The sequence below is a fragment of the Trachypithecus francoisi genome, unplaced genomic scaffold (genome assembly GCF_009764315.1).
Source record: "Trachypithecus francoisi isolate TF-2019V2 unplaced genomic scaffold, Tfra_2.0 Lachesis_group12, whole genome shotgun sequence".
Lineage (NCBI taxonomy): Eukaryota > Metazoa > Chordata > Mammalia > Primates > Cercopithecidae > Trachypithecus > Trachypithecus francoisi.
Window position 1 is genome coordinate 78191282 of NW_022681457.1, and position 21556 is coordinate 78212837.

Consider the following 21556-nt stretch of genomic DNA (forward strand, 5'->3'; position numbering starts at 1 on the left):
ATCCAAGGGAGATACCAGGGAATGGAGTTGTTGTGTTAGATATGGTTAGACAAATCTCCATAAGAAAACAAGCCAACAACCACCAGAATCATTGGCCTAGTTATTGGGGGAGAGATGAAGGAAAGGCTATTTAGTTAATCTACAGACTTATGAGGATCTGAAAGTTGACGATACTTTTAGGAAAGGTCACCCCTAGCATGGGGAAATAGTGCTCTTGGCTGGGGTGCTCTACTGAGATGCTGTGGGTGGTAGATACCAGATATGGAGAAGTGATAGCAGAACTCTTAGTCTGGCAAGGGGAATTTTCTTTTTTTTTTTTTTTTTTTGAGGTGGAGTCTCGCTCTGTCGCCCGGACTGGAGTGCAGTGGCCGGATCTCAGCTCACTGCAAGCTCCGCCTCCCGTGTTCGCGCCATTCTCCTGCCTCAGCCTCCCGAGAAGCTGGGACTACAGGCGCCCGCCACCTCGCCCGGCTAGTTTTTTTGTATTTTTAGTAGAGACGGGGTTTCACTGTGTTAGCCAGGATGGTCTCGATCTCCTGACCTCGTGATCCACCCGTCTCGGCCTCCCAAAGTGCTGGGATTACAGGCTTGAGCCACCGCGCCCGGCCAAGGGGAATTTTCAAGCCTCAATATTAGTTGGCTGAGGGTTGAATGCTCTGACAAAGCCATCAGTGAGGAGGGTTTATAACCACAGGGATGTTCTGAATTTTTCTCTGTTGTATCAGAGGGTGAGAGAAAAGATACTTCTGAACCAGGACTGACTGAAGAAACTCTTATAGAAGGCAGAGGAAACAGGAGCTGGAGATTTGAACAGCATGAATTAGGTTTCTTGTATAATAGGTGAGTTTTAGGTCTGTTCCAGGATAAGACTTTGGGGAAAATTCCGGCTGCCAAACCCAGGGTGGTCTTTTAGATTCTTCTACTTTTTGAAACTAACATGAAAAATGGAGGAGGAGAGGCAGCTCCAGCTATGGAGTGGAGAAAACTCAATCAACTGAGGTGATTGTGGATACCCAGCAAGGACTCCAATGACTACTTACACATGTGGACTTCATGGGACAGATGAAGGTCCTTTAGGTTTGGGGGAAAGAGGTATAACCATGGACACCTGTGAGCCCCTAAAAGGCAGAACACTGGAGAATTTGGGGATGAGAAGGCTCCTGGCCAAGAAGAAATCCCAGCTATAGCATTCCTAAAGTTGAAGAGCACCAGGGAACAAGAGACCAGGAATGGGCCTGGAGCTTGAACTGTCTTTATTATTATTATTTGTAGAAATGGAGTCTCATTATGTTGCGCAGGCTGGTCTCAAACTCCTGGCCCAAGTGACCCTCCCACCTTGGCCTCTCAAAGTATTGGGATTACAGGTGTGAACCACTGTGCCTGGCTGGGGTTGAGCTGTCTTCAACCTGCACAAGAGGAGGCCTCTGCCAGGCAAAGATCCCATCTTTTTCTTGTGGAGGGATAATCCTAGAAAGAGGGCAGCCATAAAAACACCAACTCTCAAGAGGTGCTTAATGACAAATTCACAAGTAGCAAGCACCAAGCCACCTCCCATCACAAAAATGGAATGGATCAGATGTGGCTTTGGGACCAATTGTCAGGCTTGAGTTTCCTACAGGACTTGTGGAGATGAGGGAAGAGATGAAAAATATGTGTGTATATGTTGGCAATGTTCAGGAGAGGTAGGTACATTGGTGGGGATCAAGTCTAGACTCTAAAAAGTGTTTACCAGCGGCTGAGCACAGTTGCTCATGCCTGTAACCTTAGCGCTTTGGGAGGCCGAGGGGGTGGATCACCTGAGGTCAGGAGTTCGAGACCAGCCTGACCCACATAGTGAAACCTCAACTCTACTAAAAATACAAAAAAAGTTAGCTGGGCGTGGTGGCGAATGCCTGTAATCCCAGTTACTCCTGAGGCTGAGGCAGGAGAATCGCTTGAACCCAGGAGGTGGAGGTTGCAGTGAGCTGAGATTGTGCCATTGCACACCAGCCTGGGCAAGAAGAGCAAAACTCTGTCTCAATTAAAAAGAAAAAAAAAAAGTGTTTACCAGAAGCATGCAGGAATAGAGTATCTAGATATTTTATCCTTATCCAGATGTGGAAGCTACAGCAAAATAAAGGGAGGGAAGAGCCAATAATTCCCATTTTCTCTGCTTCCACTCTGAGATCTCTAACTTAAAGATTTAATTTGGGGGATTCCCCAAAATTCAAAAAGTAGAAAGAGAAGTTGCCATGGAAGGACCAAACCAGGAGTAGTTTTCTCTCTCCAAGAATGGGACTTAGTATAATGGGCTTCGGGTGAGTAGCGTAAGTTAAATGATGGGAAACCCAGACTCTTTAGAAAATGGTACAGAAAGTCTGTGTTATCTTAGATGGATGATTTTTGAAATCACCTTAAAGACCTACTGATTGACTGCATTAACTCTGGATTCCATATCCCATATATTCCCCTTTGTGATAGTGAAGGGAAAAAATCAGGTAATATCTGAGTTTGTGTGGATTTCCTGGCACTCAGTAGACATTCCACAATAGCCCAGCACACTGTGTTCCACATACAGGATAGCTTAGCCACTTCCTATGGAGTCAGTTGTTTCCAGCAATGAACGTCAGAGAAGGTATTATAATATCCCTACAACTGCATAAGAGGACAGAAACAGAGGGGATTTTATCTGTCTTGTATAGGTCATCAATATGAAGGGATGGGGATTTCAGGAGTCCATGCTGTTACCAGAAAGGGGTTCCGATCCAGATCCCAAAAGGGGGTTCTTGGATTTCGTGCAAAGAGCTAGTAATTAAGGACATTATCTCTGGATAATGGAATCTGTCTTACTTTACTAAGAAAGTAAAGGGATTTTAAAGAATGGCTACTCCATAGACAGAGCAGCAGTATGTGCTGCTTGACTGAGTATACTTATGGTTATTTCTTGATTATATGCTAAATAAGGAGTGGATTATTCTTAGTTTACAGGGATTTCCTGGAAATCTTCCTTTTAGAACATATAGGGTAACTTCTCGGCTGGGTGCAGTGGCTTATGCCTGTAATCCCAGCATTTTGGGAGGCCGAGGCAGGTGGATCCCTTGAGGTCAAGAGTTTGAGATCAGCCTGGCCAACTTGGCGAAACCCTGCCTCAGCTAAAAGTATAAAAAATAGCTGGGCGTGGTGGCGCATGCCTGTAGTCCCAGTTACTTGGGAGGCTAAGGTAAGAGAATTGCTTGAACCCAGCAGGCTGCAGTGAGCCAAAATCGCACCACTGCACTCCAGCCTGGGTGACAAAGCAAGACTCAGTCTCAAACAAAAACAAAAACAAAAACCACACACACACAAATAACATACAGGGCAACTTCTGGATGTTGCCATGGTAATTGTAAACTGTTATGGCACTGCTGGGAGTGTCTTTTTTTTTTTTTTTTTTGAGATGGAGTCTTGCTCTGTTGCCCAGGCTGGAGTGCAGTGGCACAATCTCGGCTCACTGCAACCTCTGCCTCCTGGGTTCATGCCATTCTCCTGCCTCAGCCTCCCAAGTAATTGGAATTACAGGCACCTGCCATCATGCCATAATTTTTGTATTTTTCTAAAGACAGGGTTTCACCATGTTGCCCAGGCTGGTCTTGAACTGACCTCAGGTGATCCATCCCCCTCAGCCTCCCAAAGTGCTGGGATTACTTGTGCCCAGCTGGGAGTATCTTTTAGCATGCTAATACATTACAATTAGCATATAATGAGCAGTGAGGGACCAGAGGTCATTTTCGTAGCCATCTTGGTTTTGATGGGTTTTGGCCAGCTTCTTTACTACATCCTGTTTTATCAGTGGAGTCTTTGTGACCCGTGTCTTGTGCTGCCCTCCTGTCTCATCCTATGACTAAGAAACCCCTCCTGGGGATGCAGCCCAGCTGGTCTCAGCCTAATTTCACCCAGCCCCTATTTAAGATGGAGTTACTCTGGTTTCAACGCTTAAAGATTGATGGAGAAAGTAATTTATCATTTGAATTGGTCTGGAGACATTTTTTTCATTTATATATTCATTTTCTATTTATTCATGTCTCTCTCTGTCTCCAAAATCTTGGAGGAGCACCAACAATGGCTCTTCAAGAGCAGTAAATATGTTTTCTTCAGCTCAGATTTTCTTTGAGAAGTCCTCTTCTCCAATTCTCAATCTCTGTAGCTTGAGTGCAGCTGATCCCTGCACTCTGCTTCCAAGGGATGGCTACACGACCTAGGCCTGGCCAATTAAAACATGCCACCTAACTGGACTCTAATTGCTTCAGGAGTAAGCATGTGATCCAAATTAGGCTGATGAGCCCCAACTCCAGAACTTCGCAGTTATGTGGAGAAACTTGCACTCTGCTGGACAGAGTTGCTAACTGGATGCAATGTAACCCTGGAACTGCCTGACAGAATCCTTGTGACCTCTTGGGGAAACAACAGAGGGAAGGAGAACTGGGAACGAGTCTGGTTCTTGCTAACACTGTCTGGTTCTTGCTAACATTGTTTGAGCACCTCCACTCAGCTGTTCCTGAAGCGAGACTACCCCTTTATTTGTCTTAAGCTAGTTTTCTGTCACTTGTAACTGAAAAGTCATGCTAACACAACAGTGATACTGGACCATATGGAAGACTCGAGCCTGAAGTTGTCCCTTCACAGCTTCAGTAAATTTACCTGATTTCATTAAAAGGTGTAATATCACCAAGGGGGTAAGCACAGGCCATGAGAAGATCTCCATTATTAACACTGGTCACTCTTCATCAACCTTTTTTTTGTTTGAGACGGAGTCTCGCTTTGTTGCCCAGGCTGGAGTGCAGTGGCGCGATCTCAGCTCACTGCAAGCTCCGCCTCCGGGGTTCACGCCATTCTCCTGCCTCAGCCTCCCGAGTAGCTGGGACTATAGGCACCCACCACCACGCCAGGCTTTTTGTATTTTCGGTAGAGACGGGGTTTCACCGTGTTAGCCAGGATGGTCTGGATCTCCTGACCTCGTGATCCACCCGCCTTGGCCTCCCAAAGTGCTAGGATTGCAGGTGTGAGCCACCACGCCTGGCCTCTTCATCAACTTTTGAACATTAGAAACATTCATAATGTTTATGAAAAACTCTTCCAGGATTGCAAAATTCTTTAGCGTTTTAATTTGGCATTATCAGTGCAGACCCAGCGCACCAATTTAGAAATCAGCTTAATATCCAGAAGGAAGTCAATTTTCTTATTCCCTTGAACCCTTTTGAGAATTCAATGCCTTGGTAGTTTTGGTGAGCTACTTGGTTGAAGCTTGTCCTTGCAATTGCTGACCTACATGGATGTTTGGAGGGCATCAGCATAAGGTATATGTTAGAAAAGTGAAGAAGAGGCCGGGTGCGGTGGCTCACGCCTGTAATCTCGGCACTTTGGGAGGCTGAGACGGGCGGATCACGAGGTCAGGAGATCGAGACCATCCTGGCTAACACTGTGAAACCCTGTCTCTACTAAAAATACAAAAAATTAGCTGGGCGTGGTGGCGGGCGCCTGTAGTCCCAGCTACACGGGAGGCTGAGGCAGGAGAATGGCATGAACCCGGGGGGCGGAGCTTGCAGTGAGTGGAGATTGCGCCACTGCACTCCAGCCTGGGCAACTGAGTGAGACTTGGTCTCAAAAAAAAAAAAGGCCGGGCGCGGTGGCTCAAGCCTGTAATCCCAGCACTTTGGGAGGCCGAGACGGGCGGATCACGAGGTCAGGAGATCGAGACCATCCTGGCTAACATGGTGAAACCTCGTCTCTACTAAAAATACAAAAAACTAGCCGGGCGCATTGGCAGGCGCCTGTAGTCCCAGCTACTTGGGAGGCTGAGGCAGGAGAATGGCGTGAACCCGGGAGGCGGAGCTTGCAGTGAGCTGAGATCCGGCCACTGCACTCCAGCCTGGTGGCAGAGCAAGACTCCGTCTCAAAAAAAAAAAAAAAAAAAAAAAAAAAAAGAAAGTGAAGAGAGTGAAAGTCTCTTGTTTCCGTTAGCACAAATTTGTCTGGTAGTGAGGTGCAACACTATTTTAAAAAACAGAGTTCTGGCCGGGCACCGTGGCTCACGCCTGTAATCTCAGCACTTTGGGAGGCCGAGGAGGGCGGACCACCAGGTCAGGAGATCGAGACCATCCTGGCGAACATGGTGAAACCCTGTCTCTACTAAAAATATAAAAAATTAGCCGGGCATGGTGGCGGATGCCTGTAGTCCCAGCTACTTGGGAGGCTGAGGCAGGAGAATGGTGTGAACCCCGGAGGCGGAGGTTGCAGTGAGCCAAGATCACGCCACTGCATTCCAGCCTGGGTGACAGAGTGAGACTCCATCTCAAAAAAACAAAAACAAAAACAAAAAACAAAAAACAGAGTTTCTGGACTGGCATGGTGGCTCACGCCTATAATTACAGCACTTTGGGAAGCTGAGGTGGGTGGATCACTTGAGGTCAGGAGTTCAAGACCAGACTGGCCAACATGGTGAAATCCCATCTACTAAAAATACAAATATTAGCTGGGCCTTGTGGCAGGCATCTGTAGTCCCAACTACAGGCTGAGGCAGGAGAATCGCTTGAACCTCGGAGCAGGGAGTTGCAGTGAGCCGAGATCACGTCACTGCACTCTAGAGCCTGGACGACAGAGTGAGATTCCATCTCAAAAAATAAATAAAATAAAATAAAATAAAGTAGAAAACAGAGTTCCTGCTTCAAAAGTAGGAAATCACAGGTAAGTTCTGAGAAAGCAGGAGTGTCAGGTGCCAGATTACCCTCCCTCCAGCCCCTGCCCATTTGTTTCCCAGTGCTAGGCTGGTTGCTTCTAGTAGAGGCCACTGTAGGTGTGTGAGGGTGGAAATATTTTCTGTTCGCTAGTATACTCAGGCCACTCAGAGTGAGGCTGTGAGACAGGTCTAGCAGGAAGCTCCTGTCTGTCTTGAATATCATGCTCATGGTGGCATTTAACTGTGTGGTCCATGGCAGATCATTACTACCCTAACCATGAGTATAGAACTGGAGAGAGGAGAGATGGGAGGGCCAAAGCCATGTGTGTGTGTGTGTGTGTGTGTGTGTGTGTGTGTGTGAAGAGTTGGAGGGGAGGGGGACTGTCCCTAAAATACTCAAGGCTTCCCAAGGGAGAGAGCTGGAGCCTGGAGCCTCCAAGGGAGATAGCTTCAAGACCTGATCGATGAGGTTGTAGAGAACATTTGACATTTTTGGCTGCCTAGCATCTGAACACCCTTCCCATTTTGGAGGACTTCCAAATCAGTTGGGAGGCAGGGCCCATAAACTCTTGATATGATATTGAGTATGTTGCCAGAAGATGCAAGAATAAAATAAACTGCGATTTTTAGAGTTTGGGGCTGCCTATTAAGTTCAAAATCTCTAATTGGAGGTATAATGTATAGACTGAAAGAGGGTGAGGAAAGTCACAGTGACTGACCAAAATAATTTACCACTAATAGCAGAATCCATAAAAAAGCTGCATCCCTGCTTCTGTCGCATTTGGTCAGTATTAGAGTTCACGAGGAAGCCCTCTCCCAGGTACTACTCTAGAATCTTTGAGGAGCAGAGAGAAAACTGGACAGTGGTTCAGAGGGTAAAGGGAACTTAGGACTCTTGGGCTGCAAGTAACAGAATGTAGTTGGAGTCTTCTTAAATAAATAATACATTTATATAAGCAGCCCCATTAGACATGAAAAAGGGGCTCCTGCCCTGGGTCCCATGTCTAGAGGGCCCTGCTTTGGCTCTTCTCTGAACCTACCTCTCTTCATAGGATGAGAAATCCATATAGCCAAGGGTGCTTCTCCACCCAGATAAGTATTCCACTTATCTCCCCTCCCTCTTCTCAACTATGATTAATATCCTGAGTCCTGGAATTCTCTGCCCAAATGGACTTTAGCCTGTTTCTAGGAACCGCATGGGCTTTTTCTCTGGATCTGTTCTAAGGACAGCATTGTCAGTATCAGCACCTTTAGACCCAAGAGGGGGTCAAGGGACAGCTATTTGTAAGGAGATTGCTATGGTTTGTATGTGGTTTATTCCCATCAAAACTCATGTTGAAAATTGATCCCCAACATGACAGTGTTGGGAGGTAGGGACTAGTGGGAGGTGTTTGGGTCATGGAGGAGGATGGGTCACAAATATATTAATGCCCTCCTGTAGGGGTGAGTGAGGTCTTGATCTCATGGGAGTAGATAAGTTAAAAGAGCCTTGTTTCCTTGGTTTCTTTCTCTTGCATCCTCTCACCATATGCTCTCTGAACATGCCAGCTCCCCTTCCACTCTGCACCATGAATGGAAGCAGCCTGAGGCTCTCACCAGATATGGCCGCCCAATTTTGGACTTTTCCAACCAACAGAATCATGAGTCAAAATAAATATATATATATATTTTTAAATTATCTAGCCTTGGCTGGGCGCAGTGGCTCACGCCTATAATCCCAGCACTTTGGGAGGCCGAGGAGGGTGGATCACGAGGTCAGGAGATCGAATCCATCCTGGCTAACACGGTGAAACCCCGTCTCTACTAAAAATACAAAAAAATTAGCCTGGCGTGGTGGTGAGCACCTGTAGTCCCAGCTACTCCGGAGGCTGAGGCAGGAGAATAGCATGGACCCGGGAGGCGGAGTTTGCAGTGAGCCGAGATCACACCACTGCACTCCAGCCTGGGCGACAGAGCGAGACTCCGACTCAGAAAAAAAAAAAAAAATTATCCATCCTCAGGTATTCTGTTATAGCAACACAAAATGGACTAAGACAGGGATGGATGGAAGGAGCTTGGACATGTATACAAAGACTCCCTTGACAGTCTCACAGTGCAAGATAGAGCCAAGGGTAGGAAGAGAAAGGGGTCAGTTCTCTCCATCCCATCTCCCCAACGTTTTGTCAGAACTCTAAGGATCTGTGAATTCTAAATTTCAACCCAGACTTCTTCTTCTTCTTTTTTTTTTTTGAGATGGAGTTTCGTTTTTGTTGCCCAGGCTGGAGTGCAGTGGCGCGATCTCGGCTCACTGCAACCTCCGTCTTCTGGGTTCAAGCGATTCTCCTGCCTCAGCCTCCTAAGTAGCTGGTATTACAGGCATGTACCACCACACCCGGCTAATTTTGTATTTTTAGTAGAGATGGGGTTTCTCCATGTTGGTCAGGCTGGTCTCAAACTCCTGACCTCAGTGATCCACCCTCCTCGGCCTCCCAAAGTGCTGGGATTACAGGCGTGAGCCACAGCACCCAGCCTCAACCTAGTCTTCTGAGTTTGCATGAAGATATATTTGGTAAGATAGGAGAATTGAGGTTTTTTTTTTTTGGAGACAGAGTCTCTGTCTGTTGCCAGGCTGGAGTGCAGTGGCACAATCTCGGCTCACTGCAACCTCCACCTCCCAAGTTCAAGTGATTCTCCTGCCTCAGCCTCCCAAGTAGCTGGGACTACAGGTGCATGCCACCATGCCCAGCTAATTTTTGTATTCTTAGTAGAGATGGAGTTTCACCACGTTGGCCAGAATGGTCTCAATCTCTTGACCTTATGATCCGCCCACCTTGGCCTCCCAAAGTGCTGGGATTACAGGGGTGAGCCACCACACCCGGCCGAGGATTGAGTATTTTTTATTTAGTGGTTGACCTGATTTGTAACTTTCAAGTATTTTGACATATGGTATATGGCCCTCCATTTATATTCTTGTTCTGGGTCCTGCAAATGTTAGGCGTAGGCCTGACCTTAGTATAGGAACCAAGCTGGGCCTTAAGAAGCTCTATACTCAGGAAATTGATTACTGCTCGTATTCTTTCCATTCGTCACCCCTGCTCCTTTCAGAGCATTTATTTCATCCTTTCTTGGCTTTCTGAAGACTAGCTTCCTTTGCAACTCAGCCTTCAGGGTGAACATGGCCATAATAGCTCCAGAGATTGATTCCATGTTATAGGTCCAAACCCCTGAAGAGCCTAGATCTTGTTTTGGGTACTGTTTCCAAATATTTGTGAAAGAAACTCTAGTCAATTCAGCCTGAGCCCTATCAACTATGGCCAGGGACACAGTCATGTACAAATTGAGAAGGGGGACATCATGGTGAACTGGCCAGAGGTACTAAAAAGTATCCACTATAATGATAGATAGCAGAGACTGGGAAAGGGAGTGTGGGTGGGAAGAGGGGATGAAGAGAAGTTGGTTAACAGTGAGATAGAAACTACAAGTTCTAATGTTCAATAGCAGAGTAGAGATACAAGTATTATGTATTTCAAAGTAGCTAGAAGAGAAGACTTGAAATGTTCCCAACACATAAAAATGATAAATACTCAAGGTGGTCAGGCACAGCAGCTCACATCCATAATCTCAGAACTTTGGGAGGCCGAAGCGGGAGGATTGCTTAAGTCCAGGAATTTGTTACTGGCCTGGGCAACATAGTGAGACTCTGTCTCTACAAAAAAAAATTTTTTTCTTAGTTAGCTGGGCATGGTGGCATATGCCTATAGTCCCAGCTACTGGCACTGAAGGGTGGGGTTGGTGGTGGGGAGGGCAGAGGTAGGGGGATCACTTGAGCTTATGAGGTCCAGGTCGAGGCTGCAGTGAGCTGTGATTACACCACTGCACTCCAGCCTGGGTGACACAGTGAGACTCTGTCTCAAAAGCAAACAAACAAACAAACAAAACCAAGAAAACACTCAATGTGATGGATACACCAAATACCCTGACTTGATCATCTCACATTTTATATATGTAAAAAAAAAATCACATGTACCCCATAAATATGTAAAGTATTGTGTATCAGTTAAAAAAAAAACACAAAAAAGGTATGTACTACAATGGAGCAACTGACTGACCAGGTTGGGTCATTGATCCACTCACACCCTTAGGCCTTAACCTATTAGCAGTGCTCTTAGAACTAGCTGATCTACCCAGTGAGGTCCTGGAAATGAATAAATCACATGCAGAAGCAAAGGAGAAAAATACTACCAATGAAGGGAGAGATTCTCCACAAGACAGGCTGTAATTTCATTATTGAGTGGCCTGTTCTTTAGGGTGGGGACATGCTGGTTACCTAACCACTCATCAAGTGTGCCTTGTCTACCTCCTAAGCATCTCTCGCATCTACGCAAATCCACACAGGACTCTTGATCATTTGCCCACGTTGTTGCAACAATGTTTTCCAAGTCTTCAAAGTTTGCCCCTTCAATCCGTTTTGCAATCTGATGATTCTCAAATGCAAATCTGATCACAACACTCCTCGGCTTAAAACTCTTAAACTCCCCCCATTGCTTGAGCATAAAGTACACATTCCTATTTTGACTTACAAGCCTCTTCATGCTTACACTGTAGCTTCATCCTCATCATCCTTTACCTCCTTTAACATTAGGCCAGCCTGCAACTACTTTCAATGTCCTCAAAGAGCCATGTGCTCTCCTCTGGGGCTTTGTACATGCTTTCTTCCTGTCTGGCCTATATTTTCATCTGGCCCTGTCACCTAACTAGAAAAGGAACTAGCTCAGATATGATGATTTTGAAGCATTTGTGTGGCATCCAGTAGGCATTTGGATAGACAGGAGAGGAGCTAGGACTAGTTTTAGGAGGCTGAAGAGGGTGCCATCCAGAGATCTTATCTAGTGATTAGCTTTCAACTCCAGGAAAGACATGCTTCTTCAGAATGGAAGGTAAGGAAGCAAGAATGGGTACAGCTTTATAGGCTTTTGAAGGGATGAATGAAAGAAAGGGAGTATTATGCCTGTTGGTGTCTGTTAAGTAAAAGGCGAGGTCACATTTACTTATCTGACAGTGGAAGGTAGTCACTTGAGGTGAGTAGTGAAGGTTTGGAATATCAGAATAAGCAGATACAGGATGAGCCAAAGGAATCTCAATTATGACCAGAGACCAGCCCAGAGTTAAGTTGGTAAACTTGGTTTTTCTTTACCTAAGCCCAACTGCCTGGGCATAAGAGCAAAAGTAGACTGTTCTTTTGGTCTGGGATTTGGCTTTGGCTGGCTGACTCTTTTGGAAAGACAGGAGAGAGACAGTTGATGACACTGGGAGAAAATGGTTAAAAAGATTCACGTTGGGATTAGGTTTCTGGTTTCTAGGACTAGAGCTAGTCTATGACGAAGTTTCATAGGTCTGAGCACTATAATGTGACTTACAGTCATTTATTGGGAAAGATGATCTTTTATTCTAAAATTATATCATCTCTACATCTTGATTTTAAAATGTGCCTGAAGGCTGGGCATGGTGGCTCACGCCTGTAATACCAGCACTTTGGGAGGCCAAAGCGGGCAGATCACCTGAGGTCAGGAGTTCAAGACCAGCCTGGCCAAGATGGTGAAAACCAGTCTTTACTAAAAATACAAAAATTAGCTGGGCGTGGTGGCAGGCGCCTGTAATCCCAGCTACTCGGGAGACTGAGGCAGAGAATCGTTTGAACCCGGGAGGCGGAAGGTTGCAGTGAGCTGAGATCATGCCACTGTACTCCAGCTTGGGCGACAGAGTGAGACTCTGTCTCAAAAATTAATAAAATAAAATAAAATAAAATGTGTTTGAAAAAAATTAGATTATAGTGATTGTATCATTTCCTAGGGCTGCCATCATGAATTACCATAAACTGGGTAGCTTAAAACAACAGAAATCTTTCAGGTGCAGTGGCTCATGCCTGTAATCCTGGCACTTTGGGAGGCCAAGGTGGGACCACCCCTTGAGCACAGGAGTTCAAGACCAGCCTGGGAAGCAGTGAGACCTCATCTCTACAAAAAAAGAAAAAATTAGCCAGGTGTGGTGGTGCACACCTGTGGTTCCAGTTATTCAGGAGGCTGAGGTGGGAGGACTGCTTGAGCCTGGGAGTTCAAGGCTCCAGTAAGCTGTGAACATGCCACTGCATTCCAGCCTGAGTGACAGAGCAAGACTCTCTCAAAACAAACAAGTTTATTCTCTCACAATTTTGGAGGCCAGAAATCCAAAACAAGGTGTTGACAGGGTTGGTTTCTTCTGAGGTTCTGAAGGAGAATCCACTCCATGTTTTTCTCTTAGTTTCTGGTGGCTGCAAGCAATTCTTAGTGTTCCTTGCCTTATAGATATATCACTCCAATCTCTATTACCGTCTTCACATTGCCTTCTCATTTATGTCTATGTCTCCAATCTCCCTCTGTTTTTAAGGATACACTGATCATTAGATCTAGGATCCACCTTAAATCTAGGATGATCTTATCTCAAGATCTTTAATTTAATTATATCTGCAAAGACTCTCTTCCAAATAAGGTCACATTCAGAGCTTCCAGAGCTTAGGAGTTGGATATATCTTTTTTCGGTATCACTATTCAGCTCATTAAAGTAGTATTAGTGGTAATTTTTTCCCCATGTCTGTGCTTGGCCAGGAAAAAAAAAATGGCGGGGGTTGGGGTAGGTCGAAGAGAGTTGTCTATTAGAGTTAAGATTTCAGGCCGGGCGCGGTGGCTCAAGCCTGTAATCCCAGCACTTTGGGAGGCCGAGGCGGGCGGATCACGAGGTCAGGAGATCAAGACCATCCTGGCTAACATGGTGAAACCCCGTCTCTACTAAAAAATACAAAAAACTAGTCGGGCGAGGTGGCGGGCGCCTGTAGTCCCAGCTACTCGGGAGGCTGAGGCAGGAGAATGGCGTGAACCCGGGAGGCGGAGCTTGCCGTGAGCTGAGATCTGGCCACTGCACTCCAGCCTGGGCCACAGAGCGAGACTCCGTCTCAAAAAAAAAAAAAAAAAAAGATTTCAGAGAGGGGACAGGGTGTGGTGGCTCATGCTTGTAATCCCAGCACATGGGAGGCTGAGGCAGGAGGATAGCTTGAGGCCAGGAGTTTCAGACCAGCCTGGGCAACATAGGGAGACCCTGTCTCTACAAAAAATAGAAGCAAAAAATTAGCCAGGTAGGGTGGTGTGCACCTGTGGTCCCAGCTACTCGGGATTCTGAGGCAGGAGGATTGCTTGAACCCAGGAGGTCAGGGCTGCAGTGGGCCGTGATTACACCAGTGCATTCCAGCTTGGGTGACAGAGTGAGACACCGTTCCTCTCACCTCTCAAAAAAATTTCAGATGGGAAGTAGTTCATAGGTATGACAGATTTTTCTGGTTCTTGTTTGCAGGGTCCTGGGAAACTCAGCAGAAACACTAACCACATGCCCCTGTGTCAGGGTAGGATACTGAGCTAGATTCCTCCATCGTCTTGGAAAAGAAGATATGATCCAAGTGGTATGTGTGAATTGTATTTAGGGAACAAAGTCAGAAGTCAATGCTGCAAGAACCGAATCACTGAGGACTGTGAGGTTAATACTCAGCAGTTGAGGATGCCAGGAAGAAGCTGAGAAAGAGTGTAAGGCTGTTGAAGAGGAAAGACGAGGAGGATAGATACTCTCTTGTCCTGATCTTACAGTCTCAGGGAGAGTTAGTCAGTTTAGAAGCACATGGGTAAGGCTGGACACAGTGGCATATGCCTGTAATCCCAGCAATTTGGTAGGCCGAGGTGGGTGAATCCCCTGAGGTCAGGAGTTCAAGACCAGCCTGGCCAACATGGTGAAACCCCGTCTCTACTAAAAATAGAAAAAATCAGCCGGGGGTGGTGGTGGGCACCTGTAATCCTAGCTTCTCAAGAGGCTGAGGCAGGAGAATTGCTTGAACCAGGGAGGCAGAGGTTCCAGTGAGCCGAGATCATGCCATTGCACTCCAGCCTGGGCAGCAGGAGTGAAACTCCGTCTCAAAAAAAAAAAAAAAAGAAGCACATGGGTCAGCAAAACTGTTCTCATAAGTCTCCCTTAGTAGATGGCGGGTTCATAAAGGCAGAAATAGTGTCTTACTGAGTACTCAGCAAAAGATCTGACCCATGGGGCGGACTCAGTTGAATTAAACTGAAAGACCTTGTCATTTTGAGCTGTTCTTCCTGTTTACCATTAACATCTAATTAATCTACTTTAGGCACAATTATCATATTGCATATTTGGTATATGTGATGACCAATTATATTTTTTGTTTATTTGAAAATATATTGCTGGCCGGGTGCAGTGGCTGAAGCCTGTAATCCCAGCACTTTGGGAGGCCGAGACGGGCGGATCACGAGGTCAGGAGATCGAGACCATCCTGGCTAACACGGTGAAACCCCGTCTCTACTAAAAATACAAAAAACTAGCCAGGCGAGATGGCGGCGCCTGTAGTCCCAGCTACTCAGGAGGCTGAGGCAGGAGAATGGCGTGAACCCAGGAGGCGGAGCTTGCAGTGAGCTGAGATCTGGCCACTGCACTCCAGCCTGGGTGACAGAGCGAGACTCCGTCTCGAAAAAAAAATAAATAAATAAAAATAAAAATGAAAATATATTGCTTTTGAACATATATCTCATGACATAATTTAGAATTTCACACACTGACATCAAAAGGGGAGAAATAAGGTCCCAAATGAAGTTTGGAGAATAGTAGTGATCTTCACTGAATGTCTCCTTTCCAAGAAGTGTAAGGTGAGCAGAGTGGAAGGTAGCCTCTACCCCTGGAAGAAAATCACTGTAATTGTATCATTTTCAATCAAATGCTCAAAGCTGAGGACACAAACGATCATGTTCATGCCTTCTACATTCCATGTTTGTATTTTCTTACCCAAGTGGTGATCTTTAAACCCTAAAAGTCACACCATTTTCCCAGATTTCAAGAATTATGCCCCTGCAGCAGTGTTTGGGGAGGCTGCAGGACTTTGTTTTTGAGACAAGGTCTCGCTCTGTGCCCAGGCTGGGAGCAGTGGCGCAATCTTGGCTCATTGCAGCCTTGACTTCCTGGGATAAAGCGATCCTCTGGCCTCAGCCTCCCAAGTAGCTGGGACTACAGGAGCACACCACCATACCTAGCTGATTTTTAAATTTTTTTGTAGAGATGGGGATCTCCAGCTGTTGTTCAGGCTGGTCTTGAACGCCTGAGCTCAAGCGATCCTCCTGCCTCAGCCTCCCAAAGTGTTAGGATTACGAGCGTGAGCCACCATGCCTGGTCTTTTTATCTTTTTAAACCAAAATTGTCCAATATGGGAACTGGATTGATACTGTCCTCTAACAATGAAATGTAAAAATAGTTTTTAGATTTGAGACCTGTGGAATTACAGGGCAATTATTGGACATTCCAGAAAGAAGGCATAAACTACAAGTTGCTCAAAAGTATTGAAATAATGACCACAGGAAGTGAGCATGCTTTAAAGCCCTATATGGTGTTATATTTCAGAAAAAAGCTGAGCTGGAAAATGAAACCAGTTTCTCTTCTAGCTGATGCATTTTCCTGAATTTCCTACAAACTGTTTGGAATTTTGCAAATAATTCACAGCTGATAAAATAAAAGGGCAGCGGAACTCAATGTCTGTGGTGAAGACCCTAGGGGAAGCCAGCGGGAGGGAAAGGTCATTGTCTGCCCCTCTTGGTTCCTGTAGCCAAGAAACTGTACAAGTTTTTGGTTTTCTTTTTGTCCTTTTAAATAAACGGAAGTCAGCTGAAGACCTACAGAAAGGATTACTAGGATATTCTTGGAGAGTTTACTTGCACTTTTGCTTATTCGCTTGAGGAATATTCATTGGCTACCCACTGTGTGCCAGGCCTTGGGCTGGGCATTGATGGTTAAAGGACCATGAGGAACCACTGTTGTCCAACATGAGGAACTCTAAAGAGTGATAGGAGAGAGAGAGAGACCTGGAAGCAAACACTTTGAACATGGTGTGCCAAGGGCTGCGCAGAGGCCAGCACAGGGGGCTGTGTGAGCACAATGTGTAAGATCAGATGCAGAGAAGTAGGAGTTTGTCACTTTTTAGTGGAATCAGCTTTCAACAAAGCTTTTTCAGGCTTAGAGTTAATCATGTGAATTGCAAAAACTTAGAAGGACCACGCATTTAAAGCAGGTGCATGCAAGTTTGGGGCAGCCAAATGTTACCTCTTCCAGGAAGCTTCTACTCACCTGCACATGGTTAGAGATCATCACTGTCTTTGGGGCTCCCCCAACACTTTATCAAATTCTTGATTATAGCGCTTATCGTGCCTTTATTTATTCCTTTGTTGGTCCCTCCTCTATGAATTCTAGACTCAATGTACGGACTCAGTCTTACTTTTGTATCCTCAGTGTTTGGAAGCATCAACAAACATTTGCTAAGTGAATGAATGGGAGAGGAAGGCTGTGTGGTGCAGTGGGAAAGGCAATGAACTGGTAGTCAGGACATGGGGCTCTAATCCTGGCTCTGCTACTAGTGGCTGCATGACTTTGAACAAATCCCCTCATTGCTCTGGGTCTCAATTTCCTCATCTGTAAAATGAGAATAAAAATACAGCCTTCCACCCCAGGGTTATGGAGATTAAATGAGGTAACAGAGCTTCACCAGCTGCCTGCCCTGTTTGTGCCCTGTCCTCCTAAAACAGCCTGGACTATTGTTCCTGCCATTTGGATCTAATTTGTGCTCTCTCCCCTGGTGAGAACTGAGCTGAAATCTGTTGCCTTGTTGGAGGGGAAGTTTGCAGCAATGGCATACATATCATCCAGTTGGCCCTGTGTTACTAGAAGGGCAGACATCAAAAGTGAGGAGGATGTCAAGCTAGAGAGATTTGCTTTTTTTGTGACCCCTAAACCTAAAGGAGGACCCAAAGCGGGAAGAGTGAGACAGAGCAGATCTACATCACATGCTGAGGTGTATAAGTGAGGCCTCAAACATTGTCCCCAAAGCCCTGGAATTTAGCAGCATCTAGGGGAATGCCACTTTAATGAAGTCTACTCATTCATATAATGTCATAATTTCTCAGTGCCTTGGGTTAAATGATTAACTCTATCATGGGTATTCAAGTGCTAAGAAAGATGAGGAGAGGTAAAAAATTGCAAATGCCAAATACGACGAATAACATTTGGAAAAAATGGAAAATCACGATTTTAGACACAGCTGTCTCAAGAGATGACTATCAATTTCCAGGTGAGATGTCTTTCCAGAAGATCCACTAACATTGTTCTTTGTACATTGTAGAGGCAAACTTTTCCATCAAAACTTGATATATCTTCTACTTACAAGTCATGTGTCTTGTAAATCTGTTGTCTGGGGAGGCCCTAAAATCTACAACTGATAATTTGTAGTGCTTTCTGGGAGTCACATTTGTTAAGCGAGTTGCTTTAATTGCATGGACTGGGCCTTATCACAAGACAAGTGGTCAAAGGAAGATGGTGAGAGAAGAAAAAGAAGGTACTGAGGCCAGTAGAATCCCTACCCAAAGGCTAAAGTCAGTTCTGGTGCTAATGCTAGTGACCTTAAAAAAAAAAAAAAAAAAAAAGGTACATTTCCATTTTGCAAGGCTTTTTTCTTTGTTTGTTGTTGAGACTGAGTCTTGCCCTGTCGCCCAGGCTGGAGTGCAATGGCGCGATCTCGGCTCACTGCAACCTCTGCCTCCCGTGTTCAAACAATTCTCCTGCCTTAGCCTCCCGAGTAGCTGGGATTACAAGCGCCTGCCAACACGCCCAGCTAATTTTTGTATTTTTACTAAAGACAGAGTTTCACCATGTTGGCCAGGCTGGTCTCGAACTCCTGACCTCATGATCTGCCCACCTCAGCCTCCCAAACTGCTGGGATTACAGGCGTGAGCCACCGTGCCCGGCCCCATTTTGCAAGACTTTTAAAAAAATATTGTGTGCTCAGATGGCACCTTTAATCATGAAGAACTTTTGGCTGAGTTCCAGACTGATTCTGCTGGCACAGAGAACTCTGAGATCATACCCTATATTCAGAGCACAGAAGAAATATTTCATCCATCTCTGAAATAAAGAGGAAGAAATGAAGCATATTTGAACAGTTGCAGAACAAAACCATACCAGGGTGAAAAGTGAAGGGCATCCTAGACATTTGGAGTTACAGAAAAGTACTATTAATTCTAAATACTTAAGTGGCATATTTTTTCATTCTAAGTGTTTCACTATAAACTAAGCAGCTTGCATAAATCTATTTCATAGACACATAAATGAAGGCAGATTTCATGTTTTACCTAAGACTACTTTAAGGGAGAGGGCAAAGGAAAACAAGCAGCTCCCAAAGTAGCAGGTTGTGACCCAGGAGTTTGAGTGCTTAGAGCTGAATTTAATCCACACCCAGGCCAAATATAATTCTCCAACTTGGAAGCGGTCCAGGACACCCGAGCTAACATTTTTTACTTTTGCCAAAGAGCCTGGGGTAGTTTGGTGACAAGCAATCACAACCTCACTTCTATTTCTCAACTGAAAGAAAGACCAGAATCATCTGACAGGTGCTTTCCCCATGGCAGGGCACTGGTTTAAGCTCAAGAACTAAGAAAGTCTGCTTCCCCTTGATTCATCATTGCCTCTTGCATCACTTATTCTCTGGAGATCTATTCACAGGTCTATTTAAATTGGGGAGTTGGGTCATACAATTTTGGATGGCAAGACTGAATCACAGCTTTACTCCATGTGTCAGCCTTGACCACTTGATTATATATTATGCTTTGACTTCACTCCATCACTGAAAGCTTTAGCTATGGGAAAAGCCTGGGTGATTGCTCTGTGTATTAGAAACTGAAACCCCACCACTAAATGCTAAAAAGTGGTCCAAGCAAAAGGTGCTGTGGAAATCTGAAAGCCATTATCTTTTCTACACTTCCTCTCTCTTCACCCTCATTTTGTTTGGGAATGCATATGAACACCTGTGAACAAAAATAAACTAACCCACCCTTGGCAGATTGTTCTGTCTTTTAAGTTATCAAACTTGAGCACTTCTGGCTCCCACATATACTGAAGTAAAGACTGCTGGGAAGGCAGCCACAAATTAAGAGTTGATCTTCCAGCATCTTCTACCTGTAAGGAATGGTTCAGGAAATTATAATTAATTAGTCCTGCCCCAAAGTTGAAATCATATTTGGATTTCAGAAGTAATAAGAAAGCATATAACAATCCTGGTGTGTTTTCTTAGCTCAACCATGTCCATCCATATTTTCTGGCCCTTTTTAACAAGTTATTCTATACCCAGTCCATATACATTTTGACTGTCTGCCCTCAGGAACTGTCTCAACTCAGGGTACTTTTAAGGAAGGCAGAACCACCTTAGGAGGTAGAGGGTGAAACGTGGCAACTCTTCCACAGGCCAATCAATATAGCAGACATGCTCAGGGTAGGAGGTTTTGCTAGGGCTTAAATCAGGTTGTCAACTCAAACACAATGGGCTTTGTTATGTCTGTATAAAGAGGAAATGGAGCAGTTTTTGGCCTCCTCAGACTGTATTGTAGGGTATACAGGATGGCAATTCCAGGCACAATATTCAGGAGACACAAATCTGCTTTTAGCTATTCAGTGTTCCCCAGCAAGTTAATTAGCTGTTTCTGAAATGCATGGAAATATTCAGCATTTTCATAGTGAAGCCAATCTCCCAGATTTAAGCTTTGGGGGTGGGAATGAGTACGTGAGGAAGGGGGTCTCTCAGGGAAACAGAATAGAGCCCCATTGGTGAGAGATCCCAACACCTGTGATTTATCTTAGAAATTACACATGCACTGTAATTCCAATACTTTTTTAAAATTTTTTTGTTTGTTTGTTTGAGCACTCCAGCTGGAGGGCTTGCTGACACCTCTCACTATTTTAGGCATGGGGAGTTGCCTCTGGGTTCAAAAGTCCTTGGGTGGCAAGCACAGAGGAACTGCGAAATGCCTCCCTCAGAAATGCCCAACTGCTTAAGGGGAGAAGCAGGGAGTGGGCTCAGGTAGCAGCCAGGAAGGTTGCAGGAGCCAGGGGCACATCCTCTCACTGAGCGGCAAGGTTCCTGCAAGTGGGGTTTGGGGACCATTGCTTTGACAACTTGTCAACGGTTCGGGGAGGGCTGTCCCAGCAAGGTGAAGGGGTCTGTAGGGAAGGTGTCTGCCCGCAGACCTCCTGAAGACCAGAAGAGCGCGCACCCCGCCAACTGACAATACGCGCCCCTTCTGTGTCCGCCCCCCTTCCCCGCGGCCAGTCTCCGGGCAGAGGCGTCTCACGCCAGCAGGTCCTCCCTGGCTCCTCTCCTCACTAGTGCGAGCGGACCGAGCCTCAGCGGGAGCCCCGCCTGTCTCCAGGCAGCTTGAGGCCCCGAGCGCTCGCCCAGCCTCTCAGTAACCGCCGTTTGCGTTTTCTTCCTTTCTTTCTTTCTTTTTTTTCTCTTCTTTTCTTTTCCCCTTCTGCCTTTGTCCCGCTTAGTAACTGGGCTCTGACCAATCGCCGCCTTACCGGCCGGCGCCGGCTCTCTCCTGATTGGCCCGCTTGGGGCGCGCAGCCGTCTCCCGCTCCATCGCAGGAGCAAGGCAGACAAAAGACGCAGGCTCCAGGCTCCGGCAACCGGCCTCAGCCAATCACCATCCACCTTGCCTCTCTTCCCTCGCCCCGCTCCCTCCCCGCCTGGCTCGCGTGCTCCCGGCACTGACTCCTGGAGTGCGGCCAGCGCCCGGGCCGTACCATTCTGATTGAGGCTGGGGGAGAACGCGGATGGCTGATTGGGGAGCCGAAGCCTAGAGAGCGGTGGGGAGACGTGAAAGTCGAGATGGAGGGCAGCTTTTTGAACTTGTTCTCAGGCACCTGACAGAATCGCGGTACTTCGAGGCGGGACAGCATGGAAGGGGCGGTAGTGATGCCTGCTTT

General features: G+C 46.0%; 1 protein-coding gene across 2 annotated transcripts in view; it reads left to right on the forward strand.

Annotated features, from left to right (window-relative positions):
• The window catches only part of PIK3R3 (phosphoinositide-3-kinase regulatory subunit 3), a 142822-nt gene that overhangs the window by 22737 nt on the left and 98529 nt on the right, over nt 1–21556 (forward strand). Inside the window, exon 2 of one of the 2 annotated variants that reach the window (XM_033226583.1) lies at nt 14051–14156. The gene's annotated coding sequence lies outside the window, so the exon portion shown is untranslated. Of the gene's footprint in view, nt 1–14050; nt 14157–21245; nt 21508–21556 lie in introns of those variants that run through there. The other variant, XM_033226582.1, reaches the window with a different exon arrangement.